At 38.7% G+C, this 21,237-nt stretch overlaps 1 protein-coding gene across 1 annotated transcript in view; it reads right to left on the bottom strand.

Annotated features, from left to right (window-relative positions):
• The window catches only part of MYO16 (myosin XVI), a 607,071-nt gene that overhangs the window by 134,918 nt on the left and 450,916 nt on the right, over nucleotides 1-21,237 (bottom strand). The window lies entirely within an intron of this gene.

Below are 21,237 nucleotides of genomic sequence, written 5' to 3'. Positions count from 1 at the left end.
GTTCAGGAGTTCAAGACCAGCCTGGCCAACATGGCAAAATCCTGTCTCTACTAAAAATACAAAAATTAGCTGGGCATGGTTGTGCATGTCTGTAGTCTCAGCTAGGTGGGAGGCTGAGGCAGGAGAATCATTTGCACCCAGGAGATGGAGGTTGCAGTGAGCTGAGATTGTGCCACTGTACTTCAGCCTGGGTGACAGAGCAAGACTACTTCAGCCTGGGCGACACAGCAAGACTCCATCTCCAAAAAAAAAAAAAAGTGAAAACAAATAAATAAATTGAGCTGAAAAGAATGTAGGTAAAGTAATATAAGATCCAGCCACTGCAGCTTGGAGGCAAGCCTATGAGTTTGTTAAAATATACAGAGAGAGTCAGTTTCCACAGCGTCTTCTCTTTCCCAGTCTTACTTTTAGATTCTCCTCTTTTCTGACCTCCAGCCTGAAATCTGGGCTGCATTTTCCATCTCTGCTGTGCACTCATCTGGACTGCATGTGCACCTGGGGCCATGCTGCAGGCTCACTGGAAGAGGAAAACAGCCCCAGAGGTCCACCCCACTCTCTTAGGACCATTTCCTTGCTGATGGAAGAGGAAGGTTCCACTCTCGCGGAGTGTTAGGTGTCTCTGGGCCCTCTGCTACGGGATTTCTTGAGACGGAGCATGGAAGAATGTAGGAAATAAGAAATGGTACTCCCATACACTGGGAGCATCAAGAGTTTCATGTCCTGCCCCTTGAGCCTGAAGTAGAGGTTTCTCCTGGAGCTGTGTCTGTTTGCATTAATGCCCACTTCGGGGTGCAAAGCTGCCTGGACACCAGGCCATGGTGAACACACCATCAACTCTGTGCTGTTGCAACAAATACAGGGAAGTTTACATTAAATGTTTATATTAGAAGAAAGATTTCCTATCACTAATCTAAGCTTCTACTTTTAGACTAGGAAAGAAAAGAACTAAATAAACCTAAGAAGAAGAAGAAGGAAGGAAATAATCAAGATAAGAGCTGAAATTAATGAAATCGATTTATAATTGTTTGAACAGAAAACAACAGAGAAAATACATCAAAAGCTTTTTCTTTCAATAAATAAATAACATAATACAACTCTACCAAGACTGGCAAAGAAAAAAAGACAGAGAACAGAGAAGAGGCTATCACTGGAGCCCCTGCAGACACTGAAAGGATAATAAGGGAGTACTGGTATCCACTCACATAAATTCACAACTTAGATGAAATAGACCAATTCCTCAGAAACTACAAACTACAAATAGATCATTAAAGATACTGAATTCATGTTCAAAATCCTTCCAGATAAGACATCTTCATACCCAAGTGACTTCTCTGATAAATTCTATCAAACAGTTAAGAAAAAATTAATACCAATTCTGCACAGTCTTTTTCACAGGGTAGAAGACAGGCCACTGACTTGGAAAAACGTTCGCCAATTGAATATCCAATACACATGTGTCTTCAGAATATATAAAGAACTCGAAAAAGCAATCAACATGATACTATTTATGCAATGTACCTGAACAGAAAATTCACCAAAGAAGATGTATGGATGGCAAATAAGCCCATAAAAAGATTTTCAGGCTGGGTGCAGTGGCTCACGCCTGTAATCCTAGCACTTTGGGAGGGTGAGGCAGGCAGATCACGAGGTCAGGAGTTTCAGACCAGCCTGGCCAACACAGTGAAACCTGTTTCTACTAAAAATACAAAAATTAGCAACGCCTGTAGTACCAGCTACTCAGGAGGCTAAGGCGGGAGAATCGCTTGAACCCAGGAGGTGGAGGTTGCAGTGAGCCAAGACCATGCTGTTGCACCCTAGCCTGGGTGACAGAGTGAGACTCTATCTCAAAAAAAAAAAAAAAAAGAAAAAAAAGAAAAAAAAAAGATGCTCACCATTAGTCATTAGAGAAATGCAAAGAAAAATCACAAGGAAATGCTGGTGTAAATTCATTTTAATGCCAAAAATGTAAAAGACTGATCAAACCACGTGTTGGAGAGGAGATGGGAAGACAAAAGGGAACAACCAATTTGGAAAACAGTTTGGCAGTTTTTAAAAACCATAACCATACACTAACGCTATGCCTCAGCCATTCCACTCCCGTAATTTTCCCACTCCCTCAGAAAGTGAGAACATGTCTATATAAACACCTGTACATCAGCGGTTCATAGCAGCTCTATTTGTAATAACCTAAAACTGAGAAAACTCAAATATCTATCAACGGGTGTGTGAATATACAAAATTAAGACAACTCAGCAATAAAAAGAACGGACTATAACAACATAGATGAATGTCGTAATTATGTTGCTGAGTGAAGGAAACCAGACGCAAGAGTAAACAATTTACGGTGCATTTAAAAAATAGAAAATGAAATTAATTTATAGGAGGTGACATAGTTTGGCTCTGTGTTCCCACCCAAATCTCATGTTGAATTGTAATCCCTACATGTTGGGGAAGGCACCTGGTTAAAAGTGTTTGGATCATGGGGTGGTTCCCCAGTGCTGTTCTCCTGATGGTGAGTTCTCATGAGATCTGATGGCGTAAGTGTGGCGGTTCCCCCATGCTGTTTTTGTGATAGTGAGTTCTCATGAGATCTGATGGTGTAAGTGTGGATGTTCCCCATGCTGTTCCCCTGATGTTGAGTTCTCATGAGATCTGAGGGTGTAAGTGTGGATGTTCCCCCACGCTGTTCTCGTGATAGAGAGTTCTCACAAGATCTGAGGGCTTAAGTGTGGCACTTCCCCCCCTTGCTCTCTGTCTCCTGCCACCACATAAGACATGCCTGCTTCTCCTTTGCCTTCTGCCGTGATTGTAAGTTTCCTGAGGCCTCCCAAGCCATGCAGAACTGAGAGTCAATTAAACTTACTTTCTTTACAAATTGTCCAGTCTCAGGTAGTTCTTTATAGCAGTGTGAAAATGGACTAATACAGGAGGCAAAAGCATATCAATGCTTGTCTGGGGATGAGAACTTGGTGACAGGTAAGAAAGTGACACTATAAAAGGGCTGGAAGCATTTTTGGGGGGTGATGGATGTTACCATCTTGGGCTCATGGGTGTGTGTTTCTGTAAAAACACAATTTTTTTCTTTACCAAAAACAAGGTGAAGGTAGGTCAATTACATCTCAATAAAACTGTTAAAATTGTTAAAAATAAATAAATTAAATGTCTGTTCATGAAAATAATTCAGAGAAACTTAAAAAATCTGTCCTGGATGACTACCATCAAAACCAAAATGCTTTCTCCTTCTGATATATAGTTTGCACAAAAGTAAACACTGAAGGAGTATCTTCCTGTGGTGGAAAAAGCAAAGAAAATGGACTCAGGTGAACCGAGCTTGAGATCTTGACCGGAATCACAGCGTAGCTCACCAAACTGCTAGGCAGATGAGATTACATAACGCATGCTTTCACAGTGTCTGTCTGGCCAACAGCAAAACTACTCATATTAGTCACTTGTATTGGATAAGTGCTACATTCTGGATGTTACAGTTATGAATATATTTAACCGGTGAGGATTAGTCTCACTAGGATATGCTGAAGGGCAGAAGAACATCTGTTATTTGGTCAATGTATATAACATTTTCAGAAAAAATTGATAATACATAGCACGGGCAGTTAGTGGCCTAATAATCAACTCACACACCAAATCACCCTATTTCTACATCAGCAGGTACTTGTCTATTGGTTAAAAGCATGTATTTCTGTATGTGTTTTAGGCTTAGATACCCCTTATTTCTAAATAATGGGACAAAGATGAAAATGCACACTAAATGAAGGAATTCATTTTTTTCTTTATGCTTTTTAACAACTTGAATGCAGATCACTAATATAAAGATATTCCATAGGCCGGGTGCAGTGGCTCATGCCTGTAATCACAGAACTTTGGGAGGTCAAGGTGGGTGGACCATGAGGTCAGGAGTTCAAGACCAACCTGGCCAACATGGTGAAACTCTGTCTCTATTAAAAAGATACAAAAAAAAAAATTTAGCCAGGAGTGGTTGCATGTGCCTGTAATCCTAGCTACTTGGGATGCTGAGGCAGGAGAATCGCTTGAACCCAGGAGGAGGAGGTTGCAGTGAGCTGAGATCATGCCACTACACTCCAGCCTGGGTGACAGGACGAAACTCTATCTCAAAAAAAAAAAAAAAAAAAAAAAACGATATTCCATAATTTCACTCTATACTCAATATTTAACAATAATTAACATAAATCGAATAGAAAATTGAAATGTATCTTATAAAAATAATGGATTTGAATATCCTAATGTAGTCTATAAGAACTGCAAGGGCACTCAATTAGCTGTTGTAGTTAAGAATTCCTTGCACGTAGCAGACAATCCATAAATATTTGTTGAAGGAAGAAAGGAAAGAAGATGAGAGTAAAGGATAGAAGGAAACAAAAGACAAAGGGATGAGGAATGCTTCAAATTCTCAACCAGGAAACGTCACGGCATCCTTAAGACATAATCTTGTTTTTTTAGTCTTTGACATTTGTTGTTTATCTGAAATATTCTATGTCTTATCACAATCTTACCTACTGCACAGGCCCAACTCCGCCATCCATGTTGCAAAATGCCCTGGTACGTCTAGTGAGCAGCCGTGGTTGAGAGGCACCAATTTAAATAATTTGGTCTGAAGAATGCTTGGGCTGAGAGTGTGTGTGTGTGTGTGTGTGTGCGTGTGTGTTTAATGCCACAGATTGTATAACCATTAGGAGTAGCAAAAGAAGAAAGAAGATTCCCTGGAAAATTTCCAATTCTAAGTTGAAATCTGTATTAATTATTTCAAGAGCAAAACGATAATTAATGAGGAAGTAACCCTGTACCAGGCTCAGGGAAAGGTGAGGGGACACAATGTAGAATGGGATGCTTGTAACTATCACTCAGCTTGCATCTAGATAAGATTGTGAGAAGATATTATGAGATAGGAGGAAGAGCAAATCTTTATTCCAAATATTTTCTATTCCAATGACAAAGACCCAGAATGGGAAAAGACATTGCTACCACTGCATTTTGAAGGTACTTTGTAACATCTATCATAAAAATTGAGAGTGAACATGCGCCTTGAGAGATTTATCAAGAGGACCTAACCTGGATTGTGAAGCCGATAAGCTTCTGAAACAAGAAACACAGCTAGAGCACAGAAGCTGTTTTGAAATGAGCCTTCAATCAAGGTCTGTATCTTCTCAACACCCAGCACAGTGGTGATACATTTCTTGTTATCAGAATGTGTATGCTTTATTGGCAGCATAATCATAGTACAATAAAGAACTAAAGCCAACTATAAAATATGCAATTAAGTGCTGAAGTTTTTCATTCAAGTGTGGGAAGGTGATTATGACATTAACATTGGTCTTAGCCAGGGGGTGTGTTGGGCATAGAAAATGGATTACCTGAGTGTATACTCGCCTCAAATGTATCTTTCACTAAGACAAGACCAATAGATATTTTACTAGTTCCTGTGATGATTCCTCTTTAAAAGTCTCTTCCTGGTAATTCTATGAAAGTCAATCTTTAAATGATGTGTAGGTCATCATTAATTAAAAAAAAGTATAGGTATAATTTTCATGTTTTACTCTATTGTTAAATAATCACTGATTTACCAAATCTAATGTATAAATGGTAACTTCTATTTCTTAGCCTTGTAGAGACTTAATAGAAGAAGTTCTTTCAAAACAGAGAACATAATTTTGATGAATGCCACATGCTGTATTCTGATTTGTGAATGGGACTCTGATTTTTAGTGTCATAATGATCAGAGCTGGAAAAAGGTCACATTGTCCTTGTCTCTCAACATTCATCAGTGATTGAGGTGGCTCACATATTTCCTATTAAAGTATTTTCCTCATTCCCTCACTATATGCATTGCTAATTTTCAGGACACTTTGTAATAGCATTCATTCTTCTGCAAATTCCATTGTTTTGAATATATAAAAAGTTTCTTTCTAATATAAAGTTATCCAAGTTTTGATAACTGTAGAGACAGTAGTTGAGAACTTATAAAAAAATAGATGTTTTGTCGTAAATGTGAAAATATTTATAAGAATACTATTTTAAAGTTGAAAAATATGTTGTCATCATCCTTTTCATTCTTTAGCAAATGATGTTTTTTTTTAAAAATATGGATTTCTAGACAATAAAACAAATTATTTTTATTCAGAATAGATTCTGCTAAAAGTGGACATCTTTATGTCATATAAGTATTTAGTACTTAAGTTGCCACAAAACTAAGTTTTCAAGTTTAAGTGCTAGGGTCTCACAATGATGTAGCTGGTAGTAGAGCATTCCATGAGTATTCTGTGGAAATACTGTAAAGTGGGTCAGCTCTGACTGAATTTTTCTTAGTTAAAAATAGCTTCTCACCTAAACATGAGATCACCAATACAGTGTCTATTGTGATTTGATGTTTTTATCCCTAAACATATTTCTGTGTATAAATTGATGCCTCACCTTGGGAATATTACAAAGAATGCTGTCAGTTAACAAAGCATTTCAAAGACCTAAGAAAGAACAATGAAATGTAACCTTTAAAAGATAAAATAGAAGTACTAATCTATTCCTCATTTCATAGTTACTACCTGGGTAGATATTTCAGAAAATGACTCAGGGTGCTTTTTTGGGGAGAAAGACTATTATTAACCCACCCAATGTCAAAACCTGGGATCATTATCTCACTCTAAAGTATAAATGGCTACCCTAAAATGGAAACATTTACTCATAGTTAACCCAAACTTTTTAAGCTGGTAAGATGATAACAACTATTTAGGCCTATTGATATGTCTTGTATGGGATATCAATAAACATTATATCTAAGACACAAAATTTAGAGCTCAACTATAAAACTATACAGAAAACTAAAACATTAATCATTTGTGTGTTAGTCCATTCAACAAATACCTGTTGGTCACCCACTAGTGCCAGGCGATGGGCATACAGTGGAAGACCTTCCTTAATGAAGCTTAGAGTCTATTGGGAATTACAGAATACAGAATCCTGGTGATGAAATCCAATGAGACTTATGGGAAGATGGAGCAGTATAAAGATAGGATGACTGTATGTCCTGCTTTGTCAGGACAGTCCCAGTTTAATACCTATATTCCTGGTAAAATTATTAATTGTTCCTTGTTTTACTATAAAATATGTCTTGGTTTGGTCCATACACTATAAAATCACCATTGTCTTTAGCCACATACAGTATTAGATTCTAGAATAATTCTACTGGCAATAGGCTGCTCTGAAGACTAGAGACAGATTTCTAAATTAATTGTGTGTGAGATTAGCGCCCTGGTAGTTGTGCCTGCTATTTATTCATTGGACTCTCAATGTAAAGATCATGAGAGACTTGGCACTGAATTAAGACAAGTGAGGCCCTGGATTAGCCACATCTATTGAGATGAGTGTTATGGACTAAATGCTTGAGACCTCTTAAAATTCATATTTTGAAGTTCCCAAATCCCCAATGTGACTGGATTTGGAGATAGATCCCTTGAGAGATAATTAAGGCTAAATTAGGTCATAGGGGTGGGGCCCTGATTCAAAAGGATTAGTGTCCTTATAAGAAGAGACATGAGAGAGCTAGCACTCCCCTGACCTCCTTCTTGACTTCCCATGGCATGCAAGTACCAAAGAAAAGCCATGAGGTCATATGAGCACACAGTGAGAAGGTGGACCTCTACAGCTGAGGGGCAAGCACACACTAGATGCCAGCTTGCTTGCTGGTGCCTTAATCTTGGAATTTTAGCCTCCAGACTGTGAGAAAATAAATGCTTTTTAAGCCATCTAGTCTGTTATTTTGACATGGCAGGCTAATACAATGACTGACAGCTTAGACTGCAATGCTGAAGTGTCTCAGCTCTACCAAGATGTCTGGAACCTCTTTAGCTAAGACTGAGTAAAATAAGAAAATGCAAAGGATGATTTGGGGACAATAATTTAACTTACGCATATGAAATTTTGGACATTTAACTCAGAAAGGCAAGATAATCAGATTTGGGATTTCAATTCCATTGGAATTGAATATCTCTGGACTTTAATTTACAAAGCATATTAATCTTTGAACTTTCCTTTCTCACTGGGAACTTAATAATGGAAGCAGACTTCCAGTCAAATACGGAGGGATATCGAGGCTATTGGGATTTTATTATTAGAACTGCTCTTTTGTTCTATTTTAACATTGTCATTTATTCTGGTTATAGGATCCCTGATGAACTACATTGGACAATGTGTCAGGGCAAGGTTTGGGATGCGAAATAGAATGAATTCACAGCCTTGAATGTAGAGTGACATTCAAGGAGATTGATAAAGTAACACATTGTTGTCTGTTGACCCATTTCAGTTTCTTTGGGTACAAAATTTACATTGCTGGGCTGGGCACGGCGGCTCTTGCCTGTAATTCCAGCACTTTGGGAGGCCAAGGTGGGCGGATCACCTGAGGTCAGGAGTTTGAGACCAGCCTGACCAACATGGTGAAACCCCTTCTCTATTAAAAATACAAAATTAGCTGAGCATGGTGGCACAAGCCTGTAATCCCAGCTACTCCGGAGGCTGAGGCCGGAGAATAGCTTGAACTCGGGAGGCAGAGGTTGCAGTGAGCCAAGATTGTGCCATTGCACTCCAGCTTGGGCAATAAAGAGCGAAACTCCACCTCAAAAAAAAAAAAAAAATTCATTGCTTATCAGTCGTCCCAGAAGGATACACAATGAAGCAGTGGTGTGCTCATGAAGATGAGAGAAAGAATATTCTTAAAGACTAAATATCACCCCGGGGTACAGCCACACCCATTATTATAAGCTTACTGGATGAGACCAGTAGTTCCAGAAAGTAAAACACGGCAGAACGCTAGACAGAGAAACTTCTAGTCTGATGTTTCCTTAGAGATGGAGGTAGAGTGAACTGCTGCGCCACTCTCTAACCTTTCCCACTTCCTAAAGGAAGGTGAAGTGCTGGACTAATCTAATCATTAATCTAGGGAAGAAAACTTGTGAACAAACTGCTTGCAAAGAAACAGTTGTTTCCCTCTGCTTCTTCAAGCTCCAAGATTCAAAATCTGAGATTGCATTTTTTAATAAAAATATTCAGAATTCTGAGACTGAATTTTTTTTGGACCTCACAATTGTATTAAAAGTACATTGCTCTCAAAATATTGAATTAGGGTTGCAAATAGATCTCTGTTTATTTTCCTGGAATAATCACCTTCGTTTCATTTGTGTGGTATTGAATGTTTGCTCGGTGGAATTATATATTCGTTTTAAATCATTTGGGCTGGTCAGCTTCGCGTATTTGTTTCAGAGGTTGTTAGGTTGTTAGGAAGTTATTGAAGATTTATTTTCATTTTCACATTGTTTTAAGTGAAAATGTACAATCCTTCATTTGTAAATATCGCTTTTCTTATTGTTCTTTGAGCTGATTTTCCAAAGGTTGTGACTGATTCAGCCTCATTTCATACCCAGCTGCCTTATGCCACGAATGAGTCTGTGGGATGGCTGGTGAGAGGTATGGGACTGGCTGCAGTCCAGGAAACTCTACAAAATTAACTGGGTTGTTTTTTAGGAAGCCAACCAAAGGCAATGCAGAGTGTAAGGCCCACGGCTGAATTTTAGAACTCTCCAAGGCCTTCTTTTCACCTGATGTCACAGTGCCGTTCTGCTGTGCCTGTGCAGTTGAGGGTGGATGCTAACGACAGTCAAGCCTCAGAAACAGCATGCCATTGTGGAAGAAGTGGGACCAACAACTACTTTGGAACAGGGCGAATATCAGTACAAATCTCATGTCCTGTAGTGGTTAGAGACACCCTCAGGGATGAGATGTGAGACTCTGGACCTACCTCCTGGGAACTGCAGTTTTCTCAGCTGTAAAATAGGAATGATGGCAATAATCATCAACTTTACACGAGTGCTATGAGGATTAAATGAGATGATGCTTGTGAAGGGCTTAGCGCAGTGCCCATTGCCTAGTAAATACTGATAAATGTTACTCGGAAAAACATTAAATCAAAGCTATGGCAAATATTAATTACATAATAACAAATGTCTACATAATGAGAGTAGTTACTCTAAATGGTTATTATAAGGAGAAGGATAGTGAGTATACAGTGAAGAGTGTGGAGCCCGACTCCCAGGGGCTACACAGCAGTGACCCATGATGATGACTGTGATGCTGCGCTTATGCGGACTCCTAAGTTACACTGACATTCTGGTTTAGTAAACGGCTTGTAATGAAATAAGAGTGAGCAAATAAGGAATGAAGAAATGAATGACGAATGAATGAGTGGATGCTGTTATGGGGGATCATACCACTTGGTAGGGTAGAAATTAGGATCCAAGCCAGATTATGAAACAAAACAGCAAAGTTGCCTTTCATATTGTCCGTTTTCCTAAAAAATTTTCCCCAACTATATTAGAAAGAAGATGAGTGCGACTAGATCAAGGTTTAGTTGCCCTTGAGTCAAAACCAGCCACCTCCTGTTTTTGTCAGTTTACTGGAACACCACTTGACCCATTAGTTTAAATACTGTTAACCGCTGCTTTCTGTGGAGAGGCCCAGTTGAGCAGCTGGATCAGAGACCACATGGCCATAAAGTCTACAATACCTACTATTTGGTCCTTTATACAAAACGTGTGCAGCTCCTTGAAGTAGAATATGGGAAGCCTTATGATCCATAATGCACTGAGCAGCATAACGAATTCTCAGTAAAGATATACTTTATTACGTTTAAGCTAAAGTGACTTCTGGAAGCGTTGTTTAAGCTTCTGTCATCTTTTACATTTCATTGAAAAGTTACAGGTCCTCTTTCCTCTCAAACTTCATTAAACCTTAAACAAACAGCCAACACTCAAGAACAGTTTCAGCAGAAAGAAAATGGTTAGATTTGGCAAAATTACCTTGGAGAAAGTTTATCCTCTGCCAATTCAATCTGTTAAGAATATTTAACATCTCCTGACCTTATTAATTCACACTTCTCTAAAGGATGCATTGACAGTAGTTGGCATCTCCAACCTGTAACAAGGCAGACTTTTAAAAGACTCCAGCACAGGCTGTTTCTCTAGCGAGGGTCTGCCTCACTGGGTAACCACTGTCCGTTAGCTTTAATCCAATACATGGAAGTGTGTCTTCTTTCATCCCTCTCCGAACACCCAATTTAACGTCATGGCTGTGACCTTTCACAGTGAGGCTTTTCAGCAACAATTGTGTCATTTAGGCAAGCTAAATGGTTCGGGCTATTTCTGAGAGGGATTTCATCCAGTAACAATCTAAAAACACAGCTCACGGTCCCTCACCATGCCAAGCATAATAGCCAACCCTCTGGTGCTTTCATTGACAAGTCCTTATGTCTTTTCCAAATAAGTTCTCCTCATTAAATAGTAAACTTCTCCATTTAGTTACCCTACTCTTCTCTGCCAACCATAAATAATCCTTTAAATGAATGATGGATGTGAGCTATGCAAGCTTGCCACCCGGGATCTGGAGTTAAGACTCCGATGTTTGCTCCTCGTAAGCCGGGATGAAGATGGAGAGGAGTGACACCTTGAGAGAGAGCCATAGGACCACAATTCTGGCACAGCCCTTGATGACCATTGGAAACAAAGACGTACAGATGAGAATGCCACAAGTATATAGGGTGATAAATGCAGCTTTGGGAAAGGTGGCTGAGACCATATAAAACATCTCCTGTAGGGACTTTTCAACGCTGTTTTTTTCTTTCTTTTTTTTTTTTTTTTTTTTTTTTTCAGCATGGCCTCCTATTACCCTTTCTCTCAATTCTACAATTTTGAAAAAAATAAATGGTTTTATATTATTCAACATATTAAACTAACACATACATATTGGGGAGAGATGAAAATAATAATTAATATGTATAGACATGGCTGTAGAAGGGTTTTTATTGTTTCCCATTACTTGTAAGTTCTGTCTTTTAAAGGATAGTAGCTTGTCTCAAATTGGTGCTATACACGGATGCTCCCCATTGAACATATCTGGGTTGGTTTCAAGTGCTTTGATGAATAGAATACAGGGAGAGTGACGCTGTGCCAAGTCCAGGCCTAGCTTTTAAGAAGGCTGCAAGCTTCTTTCCTTGTCCATGGAAACTTGACCCAGTGGGTAAAAAGTCTGGGCTATTCTGCTAGAGAGAGAGTCACCTGGAGGAACAGAGGCACCAGGCATAGGAGTGAAGGGACCATCGTGTGCATCCCCCAGCCCAGCCAGGCCTTAGCTAACACCCACCTCTTCAGCCATATGGCTGCAAGTGGGGAAGAGACCCCAAGCAGGCATTGCCCACTAATCCCAGTTAGTTCACAGCAGTGAGAGAAAAAAATAAATTGCTGATTTATGCCACTAAGTTTGGGGATGGTCCAATATACAATAACAGATAATTCAGCCAGAAGTTGATGCATTTCCAACCCTTTTTTATGTGTTTTGCAGTACATCCCTACGAGGAGGGCACTTCTCCACCCTATCTATGTTGGTCTTGGCCAAGCGACTGGTTTTAACCAATGGGATACTTGGGAATGACACAGGCCACACTTCAGTAGCCTCTGTAACGCTCATTCAGCCTTTTGTTTGTTCCTCCCTGTGACCCAGGAAGAGCATATCCTAGATCTGGGCTAGTCTTTAAACCTGAATCCCATTAAAAACAAAAACAGGAATAACAACAACAACAAAGACTGGAGCTGGTTTGAGCTTAGGCATGCTACTTCTAAACCACACTCAAATGCAATGCAAGACAGAAATAAACATTTGCTGTGGCAAGCCACTGATTTAGGAATTTTTTGTTCTACAGAACATAGTGGTGGAACTTGGCTTTTACAGTGCCATCACTAAAAGGTCTCATCAACTGAAGAATGAGACCGACATTAGAGAACATTATTGAGATCTACTGAAGAGTAGATCAGACTTTTTCCTTCAGTTGCATGGAGTTTGGATGCAGAGGCAGGAAGGGTGACCAGCCTCTTGCTGGAGGCCAGGCGAACAAACCCCTTTTATGGTCAAAGGCAGAGATAAGCAAACTTTTCCTGTAAAGGGCCAGAGAGTAAATATTTTAGGCTTTGCATGCTAAGAGGCAAAACTGAGGATATTATATAGGTACTTATATAACTGTTTAAATGTAACCATTTAAAAATGTAAAAAAATATTCTTAGCTCTCAGGCCACATGAAAGCAGATGGCAGGCCAGATTTGGCTCAGTGGCTGTCATTGTCTAACCTCTGGTCTAGTGGTTGAAATGAGCACGTACATGGATATTTCCAGCATGATCTAATAGGCATGTGATAATTGTATTATACAACACAGTTTGAACCTTAGAGACACCAACTTATCTGGGATTTTATAAAATGTCTTCCAAAGGAGAGGATGCCTGAGTGAACCTTGAATAGCAACGAAGGAAACAAGGTAGAAAAGATGATGGGATTGACAGGTACGATGCCTCAAAATCTTTGAAACCACATGGTATGTTCAGGTAAGCCATATTTCCTTCTGTCAGAACAACAAGTATCAAGTAACATAAACTTAATTCCAAAACTTCCAAACACAATATATATATAACTTTGCTGCCTATTGACACCAAATGAACACACAAACACGGCTGTTTTAGTTGGGGTGGGCTGATATAACAACATACTATAGATTGAGCAGCTTAAACAACAGAAATCTATTTCTCACAGTTCTGGAGGCTGAGAAGGCTGAGGTCAAGGTGCCAGCCACATTCTTTTGCCAGCCACATTCTTATGCCCTCATTCAACTTTAATTACCTTCTTAGAGGTTCCACCTCCAAATAAAGTCACATATGAATTTAGTGGAGGACACAGTAAGTCTACAGCTGTAGGCAATCCAATTATGTGCCATAATTTGCATATAATTTTCTTGCTGCTTCTTTTACTGTTCCTCCCGTCTCCAAACTTGTGAAGTCTCTTGCCATTGGAGACAGAGTCCTTAAGTCTTTATAATCCCAAACTGAAGGTGTATTACACAAGGAATATACAGAAAAAAAATATTGACAAGCATACTTTTCTACATTTAATCAAAATAGTATCCTCTCAACTAAAGCGATCCTCCAGTTTCAATTAGAAAGACTCGGAATGATGGACAGTTATTAAAGCCAAGATACCATGATGCAACTTTACAACCTCAGGTCTACCTACAAAGTCCAAGAAATGTCCATTATCCACATTTATTGTCATGAAAGATTTCAGAAACAATACATCCCGTTCAAATCAGTGGTTGCTTACTTCCCAGCGGCAAAACCGGACTTTTTTTTGTTGTTGTTCAAGATTTTTGTGGCATATTCTTTCTTGTATACTTAATGAAGTCATTTGTTTTGACAGATTTTTATTCTCTGACAGTTAAAACAAGGTGATATAAATAGAAAATAAATATTTTGCATAGGGATAATACATTCTGTTACCTGAAAATTTGGTAACCAAACAAACAACCAAAAATTTCTATTAAATTACACCTCTAGGCTTTGTTTTTTATAATGATGTTTCCATTGCCTGGAGGCATTTCAAAGACTTGATGAGCTTCTCAAATACTCAAGAAATATTAAAGTATGCTATTTCTTGATGTAACAGTATATTGATTGTATCTTAAATTCTTCAGTCTCTACAGAAACTGAAAATCTCTCTATGAATCAATAATTTTTGTAATATTATTTCAGACTGGCATCCTAAATGCAAGAGAGCTAGGGCAGATTTCCTCTAAAATAAATTCATAATTCCATTTCCACTGATATGCCATTACAGATAAAGACAAGAAAGAAATCACATCTTATTTTAAATAAGGGAATGCTAAAAGAAATGCAAAGAATTACCTAAAAGTATTGTTTCCCATCCTCACTATTCCTTTTTACTCACTGTACTTCTTACAGTACGCCTATCGTCTCTGTTATGCAGAAATATTACTTTAAAATGAAGGACCATTTAATCTCCAATGCCAAGTTCATTTTGAAAACATTTGTTAAACACCGACAATGCACGAGCATTGTGAATGAATACGATACAATCCTCATCTAGAAGAAGTTATAGTCTATCACATACATATAAAAATTATACTCAATTTTTAAGTATTAATTGCACTTACTATTTTAGCAAAAGAGTAATCCTAATAGAGTGTATATAAAACTGACTTGGAAATATACAAAAGCAAAGGTAAAAATAATTTTCTAATTTTATGATATCTCTCTCTCTCTCTCTCTCTCTCTCTCCCTCTCTCTCCCTCCACTCTCTTCTAGGGAAATAGAGCAATTTGGATAACTATTGGAATAATGGTTAGAAATATTCACGTAGCTAACAAAGGTTACGCTGGACAACCACTAAGGGTCCCTTTAATGAAGAGAATCTTTGATGTCACAGATCTAAGGAACTCTAACGACAGGAAGAAACAGAAAAAAATACACTAAATGCACTTTTCTATTATTGGCTGAGTGAGATAAATGCCATTTCACATCCTGCACAGGTGCACCTCATTTTGTTGAGCTTTGCTTTACTATGCTTCGCAGAGATTGCATTTTTCACAAATTGAAGCATAGTTTTTCCAACGTGTTCACACTTCACTTCTGTGTTTTGCATGGGGTAATCCTTGTCATATTTAAAACCTTTACATTACTATTATATCTGTTATGGTGACCTGTGGTCAGTGATCATTGCTGTTACTACTGTAATTGTTTTGGGGTGCCACAAACCACACCGATATAAGAAAACAAACTTAATCAATAAGTGTCATGTGTGTTCTCACTGTTCCACCTACCAAGTGTCCCCCCACCTCTCTCTCCCTCTTCTTGGACCTCCCTATTCACCGAAACACAGAATTATTAAAATCAGGCCAATTAATAAACTTGCAATTGTCACAAAGTGTTTACATGAAAGGAAGAGATGCACATCTCTCACTTTTAATCAGAAGCTGGAAATGATTAAGCTTAGGAGGGAAAGCATGTCAAAAGTCAAGACGGGCCAAAAGCTAGATCTCTTGCACCAAACAGCCAAGCTGTGAATGCAAAAGAAATGTTAATTGAAGGAAACTCAAAGTGCTATTCTTGTGGGCACACGAATGATAAGAAGGTGAAACTGCCTTATTGCTGATATGGAGAAAGTCTGAATGGTCTGGACAGAAGATAAGATCAGCCGCAATATTCCCTTAAGCCAAAGCCTAATCCAGAGAAAGGCCCTAACCCTTCAATTTTATGAAGCCTGAGAGAGGTGAGGAAACTGCAGGAAAAATGCTGGAAGGTAACAGAGGTTGATTCATGAGATTTGAGGAAAGAAACTGTCTCCGTAACATGACGGGGTGAGGAGAAACAGCACATTCGATGTAAAGCTGCAGCAAGTTATCTAGAACAGCTAGCTAAAATAATTGATAAAGGTGTCTACAGCAAACAACAGATTTTCAATGTAGGTGAAATAGCCTTCGATTGGAAGGAGATGCCATCTAGGAATCTCACAGCTAGAGAGGGGACAATACCTGGCTTCAAAGCTTCGAAGGCCAGGCTGACTCTCTTGTTAGGGGCTAATATAGCTGGCAATTTTAAGTTGAAGCCAATTATCATTTGTAATTCCAAAAATCCCAGGGCCTTCAAGAATTATGCTAAGTCTACTCTCCCTTTGCTATATAAATGGAATAACAAAGCATGGATGACAGCACATCCATTTTTAAAAAACAATTTTACTTCAATTTCTGGGATACACGGGCAGAATGTGCAGGTTTGTTACACAGGTATACGTGTGTGTGCCATGGTGGTTTGCTGCACCTATCAACCCGTCATCTAGGTTTTAAGCCCCGCATGCTTTAGGTATTTGCCCTAATGCTCTCCATCCCCTTGCCCCCAGCCCCTGACAGGACCCAGTGTGTGATGCTCCCCTCCCTGTGTCCATGTGATCTCGTTGTTCAACTCTCACTTATGAGTGAGAACATGCAGTGTTTGGTTTTCTGCTCCTGTGTTAGTTTGCTGATAATGATGGGTTCCAGCTTCATCCATGTCCCCACAAAGGACACGAGCTCATTCTTTTTATGGCTGCATAGTATTCCATGGCGTATATGTGCCACAATTTCTTTATCCAGTCTATCATTGATGGGCATTTGGGTTGGTTCCAAGTCTTTGCTACTGTAAATAGTGCTGAAATAAACATACGTGTGCATGTGTCTTTATAGTAGAATGATTTATAATCATTTGAGTATATATCCAGTAATGGGATTGCTGGGTCAAATGGTATTTCTGGTTCTAGATCCTTGAGGAATTGCCACATTGTCTTCCACAATAGTTGAACCAATTTACACTGCCACCAACAGTGTAAAAGCATTCCTATTTCTCCACATCCTCTCCAGCATCTGTTGTTTTCTGACTTTTTAATGATCACCATTCTAACTGAGATGGTATCGCATTGTGGTTTTGACTCAAGATGGATTAAAGACTTAAATGTAAAAGCCAAACCCATAAAAACCCTAGAAGGAAACCTAGGCAATACCATTCAGGACACAGGCATGGGCAAGGACTTCATGACTAAAACACCAAAAGTATTCGTGACAAAAGCCAAAATGGATAGATGGGATCTAAATAAACTAAAGAACTTCTGCAGAGCAAAAGAAACTATCATCAGAGTGAACCAGCAACCTACAGAATGGGGCAAAATTTTTGCAATCCATCCATCTCACAAAAGTCTAACATCCAGAACCTACAAGGAATTTAAACAAACTTACAAGAAAAAAAAAAAAACCATCAAAAAGTGGGTGAATCATATGAACAGATACTTCTCAAAAGAAGACATTTATGCGGCCAACAAACACATGAAAAAAAAAACACATCAATTTACAGCATGGTTTACTAAATATTTGAAGTTCACTATTGAGAACTACTGCTCAGAAAAAAATTCTTGCAAAATACTGCTGCTTATTGACAATGCACCTGGTCACCCAAAAACTGCTGAAGGAATTGAATGTTGTTTTCATGCCTGCTAACATAGTATCCATTCAGCAGCCCATGGATCAAGGAGGAATTATGTAAGAAATAGATTCTCTAAGGATATAGCTGCCACAGAGAGTGATTTTTCTGATGAATTCGGGCAAAGTAAACTGGAAACCTTCTGGAAAGTGTTCACCATTCTAAATGCTCCTAAGAATATTTGTGATTTATGGTAGGTAAAAATATCAACATGAATGGGATTTGGAAGCAACTGATTCTCACCTTCATGGATGACTTTGAGGGGTCCACTACGCCAGTGGAGAAAGCAACTGCAGATGTGGTGGAAACAACAATGGAACCAAAATTAGAAGTGAAGCCGGGAGATGTGAGTGAACTGCGGCAACCTCATGATCAAATATTAATGGGTGAGGAGTTGCTGCTTATGGATGAACAAAGTGTTTTCTTGAGATGGAATCTACTACTGGTGAAGATGCTGTGAACATTGTTGAAACGACAACAAAGGATTTAGAAATTCCATAAACTTAGTTGATAAAGCAGTGGTAAGATTTCAGAAGACTGACTCGAATTTTGAAAGACGTTCTACTCTGGGTAAAATGCTGCTGTGGCATCGCATGCTACAGAGACATTTTTCATGAAAGGGAGTCCACGGATGTAGCAATCTTGATTGTTTCATTTTAAGAGATTACTACAGCCACCCTAGCCTTCAGCAACCACCACCCCGATGGGTCGGCGGCCATGAACATCAAGGCAAAATCCTCCACCAGCAAAAACATTATGACTTGCCAAAGACTCAGATCATTGCTAGCATTAGTTAGCAAAAAATATTTTAAAATTAAGGTATCATATTGTGTTTAGATGTAATGCTATTGCACACAACAGACTATAGGATAGTGCAAATATAACTTTTATATGCAGCGGGAAACCAAAAACTTCATGTGATTTGCGTTATTATGGTATTAGCTTTATTATGGTGGTACATAACTGAAACTACTACGTCTCCAAGGTCTGCCTGGATAGTGCTTCTCAAACTTCAACTGCATACCAGTCACTGAGGAATTTGCAGACTTTGATTGAGTGAACCTGGGGTGAGGCTGGAGATTATACATTCCCCACAAGTTTGCTTTGATCACCAAGGCACTGGCACCCTTTCAACATCTGACTGGGGGAAGCAAAACAAAACAAAAACATTGTCCCCAGATGACTAGAGATTCCATGCCAGGGGTTCTCAAAGTGCCGTCCACATGCCAACAACGTTAACATCAGCTGGAGACTTTTTAAGAATGCAAATTCACAGGCCTCCGCTAGACCTACTGAACCTGAACTCGGGGTGGGGAGCCCAGGAATCCATATTTTAAGAAGCCTCCAAGTGATTCTGATGTGCACTCATGTCAGAGAACTGCTGTTTTGGGTAACACTAAAGAGGGAGTTACTACAGTTAAACAAATTGTAACGTCTCAAGGCTCATCACCCTCTGAGGCCCCCGCAGATCACTTCCTGAGACCTCAGCCTTAGGACTGACACTCTCCCTTCTATTTCATATTGAATCATCTCTGGAGCTACAAACCAGGGGGAGCCGGGTCCCTACTCCCTGTTGATTCTGATTCAGAAAGTTTGGGATAAATTTGAGGAATCTATTGTTTTAAACTTACACAAGAACAGTTTTTAAACTCAAACCAAAGACCAGCTATACTTAAGAAGGTGGGAGGGCTGACCTTTAATACACACACTATAAAATGTAAGAAATATCAGCTCCTAACAGGCTCGGCATCTCTGAAGACTATGAAGGGATTTCCACCGAGGGACCAGAAAGAGACGGGTCAGGAGCTGTCGTTTCCAAAGCCCCGCAACAGTCAGTGATAGTTAACACGACTCCTGTCCAAAACAACCCCCAGAAGTGTTATATCCAGCTTTGGTTTATTTCTATGTAAGCCCAACTTTGTAGTTATTCCTTATAAATTAAGAGGCAACATGTCAATTACCTCATTTACAAGCACCTTTTAAATTTTACACACAAATATCTTGTCTATCTGAAATACACATTCTACAGTTTAAATACATCCATCCCCATGTGGTTCTGCTTATCTTCTATCTTCTAAAGATATTCTACTACCCCTTTAAAATGGAAGGCTCAAGCTGAACTCATCTGTTGTTTATTTTCTTCTATGTGTCTTTATAAAATTTACCAAAATGCACAATAAGTAAATGCGGCTTCTTTCCTCTGGGAAAACAAACGTTATAAAAGTCAAACACAGAATTTTAGTCATCGTTTAAATATTATTCCCTTTGTTGTGAATTAAATATTTCAAATGTAGTTATTTAAGTTTGTTGGCTTGCTTATTTTGTTTTTGTTTCACAGCTTCCTCAAAATAGTGGCTCGCATTGAACTAGTCAACAAAAGTCTTAAAATCTCTTTTTTTTGGATGAATGGTTTATCAAACAGACTTGTTCATACTGTAGTTGTAGAGTTAATTTTTAAACATAAATGCGAGATTTCACACTTACAATACTTATATTAGTTTACATCAGTATTATTTTAAGATCTCATTTTATTTTATATAGAATTACCAAATGTCTTCTGATTTCCTTTTTGCCCACCCCTGTTTTATTTTTTAAATGCTTAAAGACAGATTGTCTCATTATTTTCACCAGGATTGTAATATGTTTCAAATATCTTTGAAAGCCACCTCTGATCCCAAATTACCTCCTTTACTATGCTTCTGTAACACTTTGTAATATTCCAAACCATGTAACATTCCAACTCTTTGTAATATTACAAGCACTGAATGGCTATTATTTGCTTATGCATTTACCTGTCTAAACTGGGACACTCATCAAGCTAGAGTGTATAGCACAACAATGTAGCTAAAGATGAGGCCTGGAATAGTGCTTAGTAGCATACATCTGTAAATTACTACCCATCAACCAATTTATTTAAAATGGATTCATCAGTGAGGATTATAATTCACTTAAAATTAAAGTTTCTGATCAAATAAAATACAAATGAACAAATATGTAGCCTGAGGGGATGATGTTGCTTTTGGTGAGTTTAGGGGCTTCTTGCAAATGGCTGGGATAAGGCTACCATGGGAGAAGGGCTAATACAGACATGAAGATGAGGACACGTGACAAGAGTTTATCCTGGGAATGAGTGCACTGTCTTGTGCATGGTGTATTTTTCAGCTGAATTTACTGAAAACAGAGGTCAACAATCTTCTGTTCTAAAGGGGCAGATAACAAACATTTTACAAATATTTTACACCATGGGACACTGTCTATCTCTACTGCAGTGCAAAAGTGGTTACAGACAATATGCAAAGAAATGATTGTGTTCGTGTTCCAATA

Source organism: Hylobates moloch, unplaced genomic scaffold, assembly GCF_009828535.3.
Source record: "Hylobates moloch isolate HMO894 unplaced genomic scaffold, HMol_V3 SCAFFOLD_4, whole genome shotgun sequence".
NCBI classification, from domain to species: domain Eukaryota; kingdom Metazoa; phylum Chordata; class Mammalia; order Primates; family Hylobatidae; genus Hylobates; species Hylobates moloch.
Note: the sequence above shows the minus strand (reverse complement) of the source record. Positions and strands in the feature narration are given on the sequence as shown.